General features: G+C 44.3%; 1 long non-coding RNA gene across 1 annotated transcript; it reads left to right on the top strand.

Moving 5' to 3' along the window:
* Positions 1–4,531: 4,531 nt before the first annotated feature.
* On the top strand, positions 4,532–5,609 carry LOC119366919. Its single transcript, XR_005176140.1, has 3 exons — positions 4,532–4,605; positions 4,727–4,761; positions 5,366–5,609. It is a non-coding gene; the product is annotated as an uncharacterized LOC119366919 (long non-coding RNA).
* Positions 5,610–9,396: the final 3,787 nt, after the last annotated feature.

The raw sequence follows: 9,396 nt of genomic DNA, 5'->3' as shown, positions 1-9,396 counted from the left end.
AATGCCACAATTATGACTACTTGGGGGCTCTGGTCATATCTAAACCATAGCCTAAACCCTCTTGGTCATACATATACATCATCATATGTTGCACTATCATTACATCATCATAGCATGTATCATATGTGCATGGATAGACCGGTGTTTGTTAACCCGGCTTGGCCTTCAATTATAAGTTGTTAGTACACAACCAATTATAAACCGGTGTTTCTTAACCCGGTCTGGTTTCGACTACAAGTCGCCGGTATTATATATGGATAAACCGGTGTTTATTACAACCCGGTACGGTTTTATTATAAACCGGCAAAATATGGGAGGTGTTATCAGTACTCAAGATTTGGGTTATCACCCTTACTACAAAAAGTTGGTAAACCAACGATGTGATTCAATGTCACAGGTATGATATATTTCATATTTGATTATTCTTAAGTGCAGCCTTGGTTATAAACCCGGGTTATATGTTGAGCATTATGACCCGTCCGGCGGTAAACCGCCAGGACACTTTAAACTTGTTGTGTGCAAAAGCAGGTTGAATAAGGCATAATTATAAATCACTGGTGTTTATTAACCCGGCCTGGCTTTTTGACTATAAGTCGCCAGTATATATTTGGATTGCAGCATTGGAATCATGCGCTCGTCAATCATTGGATTATTTTATTCAAATCTTCAAATAGCCAACATAGCTGGATTTTATTATAGTTATCAATAACCAGTATTATGATCAAGGTTTTCAAAGTCGCTTTAGCGCAATGGCTATCATATTATCAATGGATATGATTTATTCTACAATTGAAGGAATAGTCCTGAGTCGCTGCAGGCTTACAACCCGGCACTTGGGGGCTACATTATTCAAGTTAAGATTACATCAAATACACAAGTCTCATGTCGCTGCAAGCATGCACCATGACACTTGGGGGCTAATGCAAAGTCATTTTTTGCTCATCTTATTGAAGACCCGACTCATCACATTATAATGAGCCGGCCCTTGGGGGCTACCAATTGCTCCTGTCAACAATTCAAGTCCCTGATCATTATTTCATAAATGACCCGGCCCTTGGGGGCTACATTGGTTGAAGTTTTTATGAGCATAAGGCAGTTTCAAGTCCCAGGTTGTTGCAGGCATGACAACCCGGCACTTGCGGGCTACATATATGGAGTATTCAGTTTTTTGCTAGTGACTGAGATGAACAACATGGATTTCTTCAAAGTGTCAGTAATTATATGGAAACAAGTCTCAAATCATCACTTTGTTCTGTTCAAGACTTGGGGGCTACAGGTAATCTACTACCACTATAAAAGGAAGAGAGGGGCAGATCCAAACAATCAGGCCCATCCATCATCAAGATCTAATGACCCTTAATCCTTCGGTGTTTAACGCTGCGAACCACACACGCATTAAGCCACTGACAATCCATCGATCGCTAACCCTGCCCTGTCGTTCGGAAAAAAATCGCACACCCGCACGATTTCCCCGCACGACCTCTCGCCCACGTAGCCTCCCGCACACTTGCACACCAGTATCGATCGCTAATCCATCGATCCTCCTCACGCGCCGTTCGTCTCGCACCCTCCCGTCCGTCGTCACACCCTTCGCCGCGGGAGCTGCCGCCGGAGCCGCCCGTCGCGCCCTCCGCCGCGGGTCACCGCGGGAGCCGCCGCTGGCGCTGCCCGTCGCGCCCTCCGACGCCCGAGCTGTCACCGGAGCCGCACGTCGCGCCTTTCGCCGCAGGTTGCCGCCGGAGCAGCCGCACCTTAGCCGCGGGAGACCCCTTCCCCGCGGGGGAGCCGCCGCGTGAGCCGCCCGAGCCGCTCAGCTTGGAGTCCTCAACCGCCGCCGCGCACGCATGTGAGAGCAGCGCGACCCTAGAGGTTCCTATTGGGTTGGGTACCGTACTGATGGTTGATGCGTCCGGCGGGTTGGGGATTGGGCTACAGGTGCGGCGACGGAGGGGGAGTACGATGAGGTTCTGGGCAGCTCTCCTCTCTCACACAGAAGGTGCGGACACACACCGGCAACCCAGGCAACCAGTGGGACCTCATGGACCGCTACCTCCAGGTTCGTCCCCTCCTCCTCATGCTCCGCCTGAATCACGATGGGGAATGTGTTGTCTGATGCGGGTGGATTTGGTTAGATTCTCAAGCTGGAGGAGGCCATCGCGTGGATGATGGTCATCCATGTCACCGGGACCAAAGGGAAGGTGAATCACGAGATAACATGTAATAACTCTCTCCAATTACAATACCAGATGTTGTGATGCTTTCATTTCTACTATACTGTTTGTCAGTAATGGGGCATTCTAATTTGGTTCTGACATCTAAGCAACTATTGTGCAACAATGAAGTTTTACCAAATCAATAGTTTAGTGCTATTTGGCACTGACATGCAGTGTAACCAGTTACAGAGTTCCCCAATCTCTTCTTAGACTGATTTGCCACTGTGCAGTTGGTGCCAAGGATTCGGAAAGGTGAACTAATACCAAGAACCATGTCGCTGGATGATTCTGGAAGAGATGGTCCTGATAGTCGAGGTATTCGAGACTTCCATGTTAACTGTGCTTGGTTATTACATAACCTCCACCATATGCAATTGATTATTACATAACCATCACCATGTTGTTAACTATGCTTGGTTCAAACATTCAGATTTCAGTTAAGTATTTTCTCTCTGGAAAGCATGCAAAATAAATATATCAATTTTGTTATCTGGACCTTTAATGGCTTTCCTTTATATCCATGCATTTTCTCTTCCATTCAGTTGTAATTATTTTACCATTTTCTTCTTGAAACAGATAAACGGTGCATTGGGTGAACTTGTTACTACAGGATTTCCACATTCATTCTATCCCATTACTCATTTGCTTCGTACGTTCCTACCATATGGTTTATGTTGATTTATTCTACTCATAATCATAATTCACTCGCCGCTGTCGCCGCCACTTTGAGGCCTTAGCCACCAAGCGGCATCCTTTGTTGTGAGGCTTAATTTGGGACATGCTTCTCTGAATTTCTATGAGATTAATTCAGTATATGTTTCTCTGAATGTTATCCTGCCAATCGGTAGTTGTTTGATGATAAGCTTGTCGATTTCCAGTTACATTATATTTGTCAAGTTTGAAGGTTCTAAAGTATGAACTTTGAACTACTATGTGTGTCCACTCCATAAAGAAGAAATGGTACTCTATTTTATTTTTTAAAATAAATGACAATTATATTTCCAAATGTTTACATCATTGCTGTAGGGCTGAACGGCTCTGAACCCCATATTTCAGGGTCACTATGGTTGGTGATAAACGATTTTACGAGCATCAAAGTTTGTCCTACAATATATCTATATGGTATCCAGCTTAGCAAATTTTCATATTTTTGATAAAATGGAATTCCTTTTACTCGCAAAAAAAGGAATTGACCTTTAATTAGTGTTTAGAGAATTCACTAAAAGTTGTTATAGGATTAATAATCGACTTAAATGAGATTTTCCATTTTATGCTCTTCAATTCATATTTCATATATATGGAGCCGCTCGCAGCGGGAGCCGCTGGAGCCGGAGCCGCCCGCCCCGCAACATCGCCACGGGGTTGAGATCGTATGGTGATGTACTGGTGGCCCTGGAGACATACAAGATCGATGAGGTAACATGTCGTTCAAGTTTCACTACGACAATTTGATTGATCTAGGCTATGACTGTGTTCAAAGGTCGTGAATCTGGTAATGTCGTATGCATGCATGTGTGTTAACTGTTTTTGTTGGGTATCTTCAGAGATGCTCAGAACATCCATACATATGTACGATGACTGTGCCGCAGAGGACGATGAGCATGAGGAGAAGCTGAAGAAGGAAACGTTTGTGTTGTTCTTCTTAGCTACTTGCATGAGCTCTCACCTTTTTGATTCGTAGAATGATGAACTGACCACGATGATCTCACGCTGCTTTGATTTGTAGATTGCCGACTTCCCCACATATTATGGTTCGTAGGTTGCTGAATCACCCTTTTTGTTGCTTGCGCCTTAATTCGGTAATCCATCTACTAGCCTTTTGTTGAACAACACAAGTGAAATGTATGCAAGTACACAATTTATTTTAGGTTCGAAAGGCACTTAAGAGTTAAGACACTAGCTATAAACCTACCAACAAGGGGAAAGTCTATGTGTCTGTGTGCAGTGTCCTTCTAATCGGTGGGGGTTATAAAGTGTGGTTGTGGGCACTTAATTAAGCATAATCCTGTTGTGGCAGAGGAGGAATCGGGTTTACCTCCAATGAAGAGAAGCATTGTTAGCTAATTTTGCCTCTTTATCGAGTGGGTTATTGTATTGGGAGCTGCCAGTGCTTATTGTGGTGTCATATACCAAAATTTCTTTTTAGTTCATCAGTTCAGTCCAATCTTGCAGAACAAAAACAAATAAAGTGCATAGAAATATTGCATTTGATAGAATTTATATGATGTTTCAAGGAACCGCGTGCTGCACTCTATGTTGTCATGTTGAATGGAAGCAACAACGGCACCGAGGAAACATGAGTTTATCGCTCAAAAGAGGTCTCTGAAATTTTAGAGGGTTGTGGTATATGAATCATTGCTGGATGAGGAAAGGAGTGGGGGAGGATCTGCAGGTGTGTATTGTAGAACTTTACTGATGTAGGCGTTGATTTCATTTGCAAGATTCTGTATTGTTCTTTACCCATCTGCTCCTGGAATTGTGTACTAATTATGATTTGTTGAGGTTTCATGCAGCATTGTACGATGGATTTATATGGCTGCCTGACTAGGTAAAAGAGCTATATATTTTAGCATTTCTAATTCAGATAATCTATTTCTTATGGACCTATGAAACCTTAATGTTAATTCACAAAGCTCGGTCTTGCAAGAAAAACAAAACGCAGCATAGCTGTGAGAAGATAATATATATCTTGTTTACTTTGTTGTAATTTGTGTGCTAACTTGGTCAAAGTTTTCCTATTTTGTAGTTTATCAAAAAAATGTCATGTTGTAGAAGATTTGCAAAATGTTCATCAAATTTTGGTTTATATTTCTGCCTAATATAAGAGCTCTATTTTCCCTGTTCATCCAACACTGCCCTTTTGATTGCAGTTCTTTCCTACACATACAGCTCAAACTTACAATTTGAACCCTTGGCCGATGCAAGAGATTAAGGATTAAACTCATGGCGTCTAAAAAATTAGCTTGGGCTGTAAAAGGATCTAAAAAACGGACTCTGAATGTCCTGTCAAAAGTGACTGACTCTGATAAACATTGATAATGGCATTTTGATCTAAAAAGTGAGCAGCCGATTTCCTAATTAACTAACTCTGAACGTCCCATAAAAAATAACTCCAAACGTCCAACTTATATTATGTTTGTGCTTAATACTAGGATGCTGGTGCCTGCATACGAGCTGATGTTCGGGAAGCCATCCCTCCATAGACTCTTTGAGGGCTACTTCAATCAAGCCGGGAGGGTGAACGCAAGGGGTCATTTTGAAGATGCTGCAAGATCCTCATGTTAATTTGATCACAATTATAGGAGACGCCCTGTGGGTGTCGTTTCTTCACACATAAAATATATTTTTTGGGCACTGACAACCATGTGCTCACATTCTTACATATTTATTATTTTTACAGGAAAATGTGACACCAACAACTAATGATGAACACATTCGTTCACTTATTTACATTGGCATTTTTTGTCACCGGGACAATTTTATTGCCATGCATGATTTTGTTTATGAGACTGTTCAGGCATTTCCGAGCTTCTGTAAAGATGAGTACTACAAACCCTTGCTTGTTCTCTCGGACTAGGCCTACCGCAAGCTTACCTCGATTGATTTCGGTGGCCCAAAGTGGCACTAGCTCGGAGACGACATCAACAAGCTCCTGGAGACTTGGTTGGTGGTGAGGCGCCTAGGCGATCTTGTGGATGGCTTTGAAATTCAATGGCATAGAAAGTGCAGAGGGAGAGGCGTGAGCAGTGGCGCTGTGCCTCCAGCATCTCTCTCACACATGAGCATTTGTGGCTAACAGATGGCATGCGAGAGGAGAAGCGGGCGTTTGTCTGTTTTGGGAATTACAAGGATGGCACAATATCTAGGGTATTGTTGGATGTTAATTTATTTCTATGAGTTTGATCAAAGTTTGACTTTTTTGAGCTAAAGTTTGACTTTCATAAACCTAATATAACATAGGGATACAAAGAAACAAACTCAACGGTATTCGTCAAAGAGGCGAGCACCTGGAGCTTTCTTGGTTGGGACTGACCCTCCCCCATGCTATAGTGACAGGAGAGGCGAAAAGGAGGTTCCCCTCGATCCCTCGCTCCGCCGACGGCTGGATCGACGGTTCCCTCCCTCTCTGGCCGCTACTTCAGCGACAGGGGAGTGGGGGGGACCTCAGATCTGTGCTTGAAGCGTGTAGATAGTAGGGTAGTTGTCTCCGGCGGCGTTGGCTGTTTTTTATGTATGTCATCTTATACTACCATCAACAACATAAGTATACGTGAGTATGAGACATGCACACAAGGTATATTTGATTAGGAGTGGATGAATCTTTGAAAAGAGCATTAGCGGAGATGTGCGTTGCACGTGCAAGCTTATTAGTATGGATATAAGGGAGAAATATCTTCCGATTTTCAATATGACCCGACATCACCAATCATTATAACCCGGTGTCTACAACAATCATGAACCGGCATGGGCAACAATCATGAACCGGCATTGGCAAACAATCATGAACCGGCGTTGGAAACAATCATGACCCGAAATTATCAGTTTTTATAACCCTGCGATTTTGGAAATCATAGATCGGCAAGTTCTACATTTTCAAACCGGCTGAATATTAGTTGAATATTTGAAGACCAATATTTTTGTCAGCTCAGAGCATTGAAGGCCGATTCAAATGGATTCTTTATTTACAAAATATCTTCTACAAGCAAATTGATTATGAAGCTGGTCTATTGACTCTGATTTTTTAGAAGGAAGAAATGACAAGAATTTAAGGATGATCAAGTGCCGGTTTATAAGAATATTTAACCCGGAGCACAAGCCGCCAAGTTTATTCTTGTGTTTATGTTGCAGACCAGTTTAACATGGATAAATCCAAATTAAACCGGGGGCTAATGTCGGGGATATACCCCGTGGTGTAACCCAGCTGGAAGTATAACCCGACCGGACTGGACGACTCACTAAGTGACCTACCCGAGCCTGGAGTCTCATGGGTGACCCGGCGTGTGGGTCAGAGGAACGACAAAACCCGGTGGCCCAGAAGGCCGGTTCATGTTATGGTGGGCCGGTTTATGAGGAAAGCACAAGGAATATTCTCCTACAAAGGAAGCAAGACTGGGACTTCACTTGTAATAGAGTAATCCTAATCCAACTAGGACTAGTCATGTAAACCGCCCCTCCAACATATATAAGGAGGGGCAGGGCTCCCCAAAGAGGGAGGAGGACAAGAAACAATATCTAGGGCTAGACACAAAGGGAGAGCCGGCTTACTGTGGCGACACTCTCATGATCATAATGAGACCTAGCCACAAACAACATGTAGGGTTATTACCGGATGATGTTTTCCGAGGCCCGAAGCTGTCTAAACCCTTGTCTTGTGTCGCGTCTCTCGATTCCGATCAACCCCTCTCAAACTACTACATAGATGCGCTGGCCTTACGACTAAGTCCTTTTCACGAGGACATCTGCCATGACGATTCCACGACACATCCCCTCACATGATCGCCCACCGTCGGCCCGATCTAGGGGACAACACGCATCCAGTGATCGACGTTCCCGCCCGTCTATCCGGTACGTGAGGCATATGCCACGTTAGTGTTGTGCACTGGTTACTCAGACACCACACCACCCTTTTTTACGTATTCCTAGGCCACACGGATGTTGGGGCGGCTGCCGGAACCCCCCTCGTGCGGCTTCCCGGACGAGAGGTCATCCGGTGCCCCGACGGTCTATGGCGTTGACCGGCACCGAGGGGGTAGTGGTAAGTGATATTTTAGTTATTAAATCACATGAAATATTATACACAAAAGGAGAGATCCAAAAAACAAACATTAAAAAAAGAAAGTTGACATAGTATTTACCAAGAGCCAAGTATCGACCCTCGGTAATACTTAGCTTTACCGAGCGTTCCTCTCGGTATAGTTTGCATTGCCGAGTGCTACTCTCGGTAAAGGTCGTAACCTAGGTAAAGGATACTTCTCCTTCCATAGCCGGTAAATGTTTGTTATTCTGTTTGTTGTTATTTTCATCATTTTTACATGCTTGACTAATCACCTTACTATTATTGTTACACTCGACCGAGAGGGGGTGTTCCGGCCGAGCGGCCACGAGGTGGCCTCGGACGGTCTACGGCGCTGACCGACACCGAGAGGGGGTAGGTGTCTGCCACGTCAAGGATGTGCATAGAGTATTCATACACCACACCACCTTTTCGTACAAATGCCTGGGCCACACGCATGTAGGTCCAGTTGCCGGACCCCCCTCGGGCGGCTTCCCGACCGTGTGCCCTTCCGGTGACCCCGGCGGTTTATCGCATTGACTGGCATTGAGTGAATACCCACTTATCCATGTTACGACTCTCGGTAATAGCTGCATCTACCGATAACCCTCTCGGTACAGGTCCTAATCCTTGCTCTAGGGGTCTTCTCTACGTTTGTAGCCGTGCTCGGTAATAATATTTCTCCATGTTGCAAGTATCGCTTTCTATCTGGCCTAATTGATTTACTTGCCTTGGTCACTGTGGCATAAATAATACACCTTACATAAAGGAACGGAGAGAATAGTGCTTAATTAACTAGAAGTTGAGATTCGGAAAAAATCTAACCCAAAACATAAGTCATCAAAAGTCATGGTATTTTGACACTTTAGTCATTAAAAGATATTAAATATTAGACACAAAAATAGAGGCCAAAAATCACACCCAAATAAAAAGGAAAATAGAAGTCATCAAAAGTCTTTACCGAGCGTCGATATTCGGCTCTTGGTAAAGTCTAAAGAAACTGACGGCACCGTCAGGTGCGAACGAGCATGCCACGTTGTTAGTCTTTGCCGTGTGTAGCTCTCGGCGTACGTAGTGTTTGCCGGGTGTAGCCGCTTCGCCGGGAGCCTCTCACGGCAACATGGGCTAGTTGGTCTGAACCCATTGTTGCCGAGTGCAGCTCTCGGCATACGTAAGGTTGCCGAGTGCCCGAGATTTGGCTCTCGGCAAATACTTGCACCCGGCATACAAGCAAATTCCAATAGTGACCTATCCTATTATGACACCGCCATCCAAACCGGTTGAATATAGCCCATGCTACCATTTCGTACTAGTTGCACCCAGTAACCAAAGGCTTCTGGAGTCCGTAGGAGTGAGTATGGACCACGTACGGATCCATGTCGTAGCTCAGAAGATGACCTGCAAGAAAGT

This window comes from Triticum dicoccoides, chromosome 2B (genome assembly GCF_002162155.2).
Source record: "Triticum dicoccoides isolate Atlit2015 ecotype Zavitan chromosome 2B, WEW_v2.0, whole genome shotgun sequence".
NCBI classification, from domain to species: Eukaryota; Viridiplantae; Streptophyta; class Magnoliopsida; order Poales; family Poaceae; genus Triticum; species Triticum dicoccoides.
The sequence above is the reverse complement of the archived record's forward strand: the minus strand, read 5'-3'. Positions and strand labels throughout refer to the sequence as shown.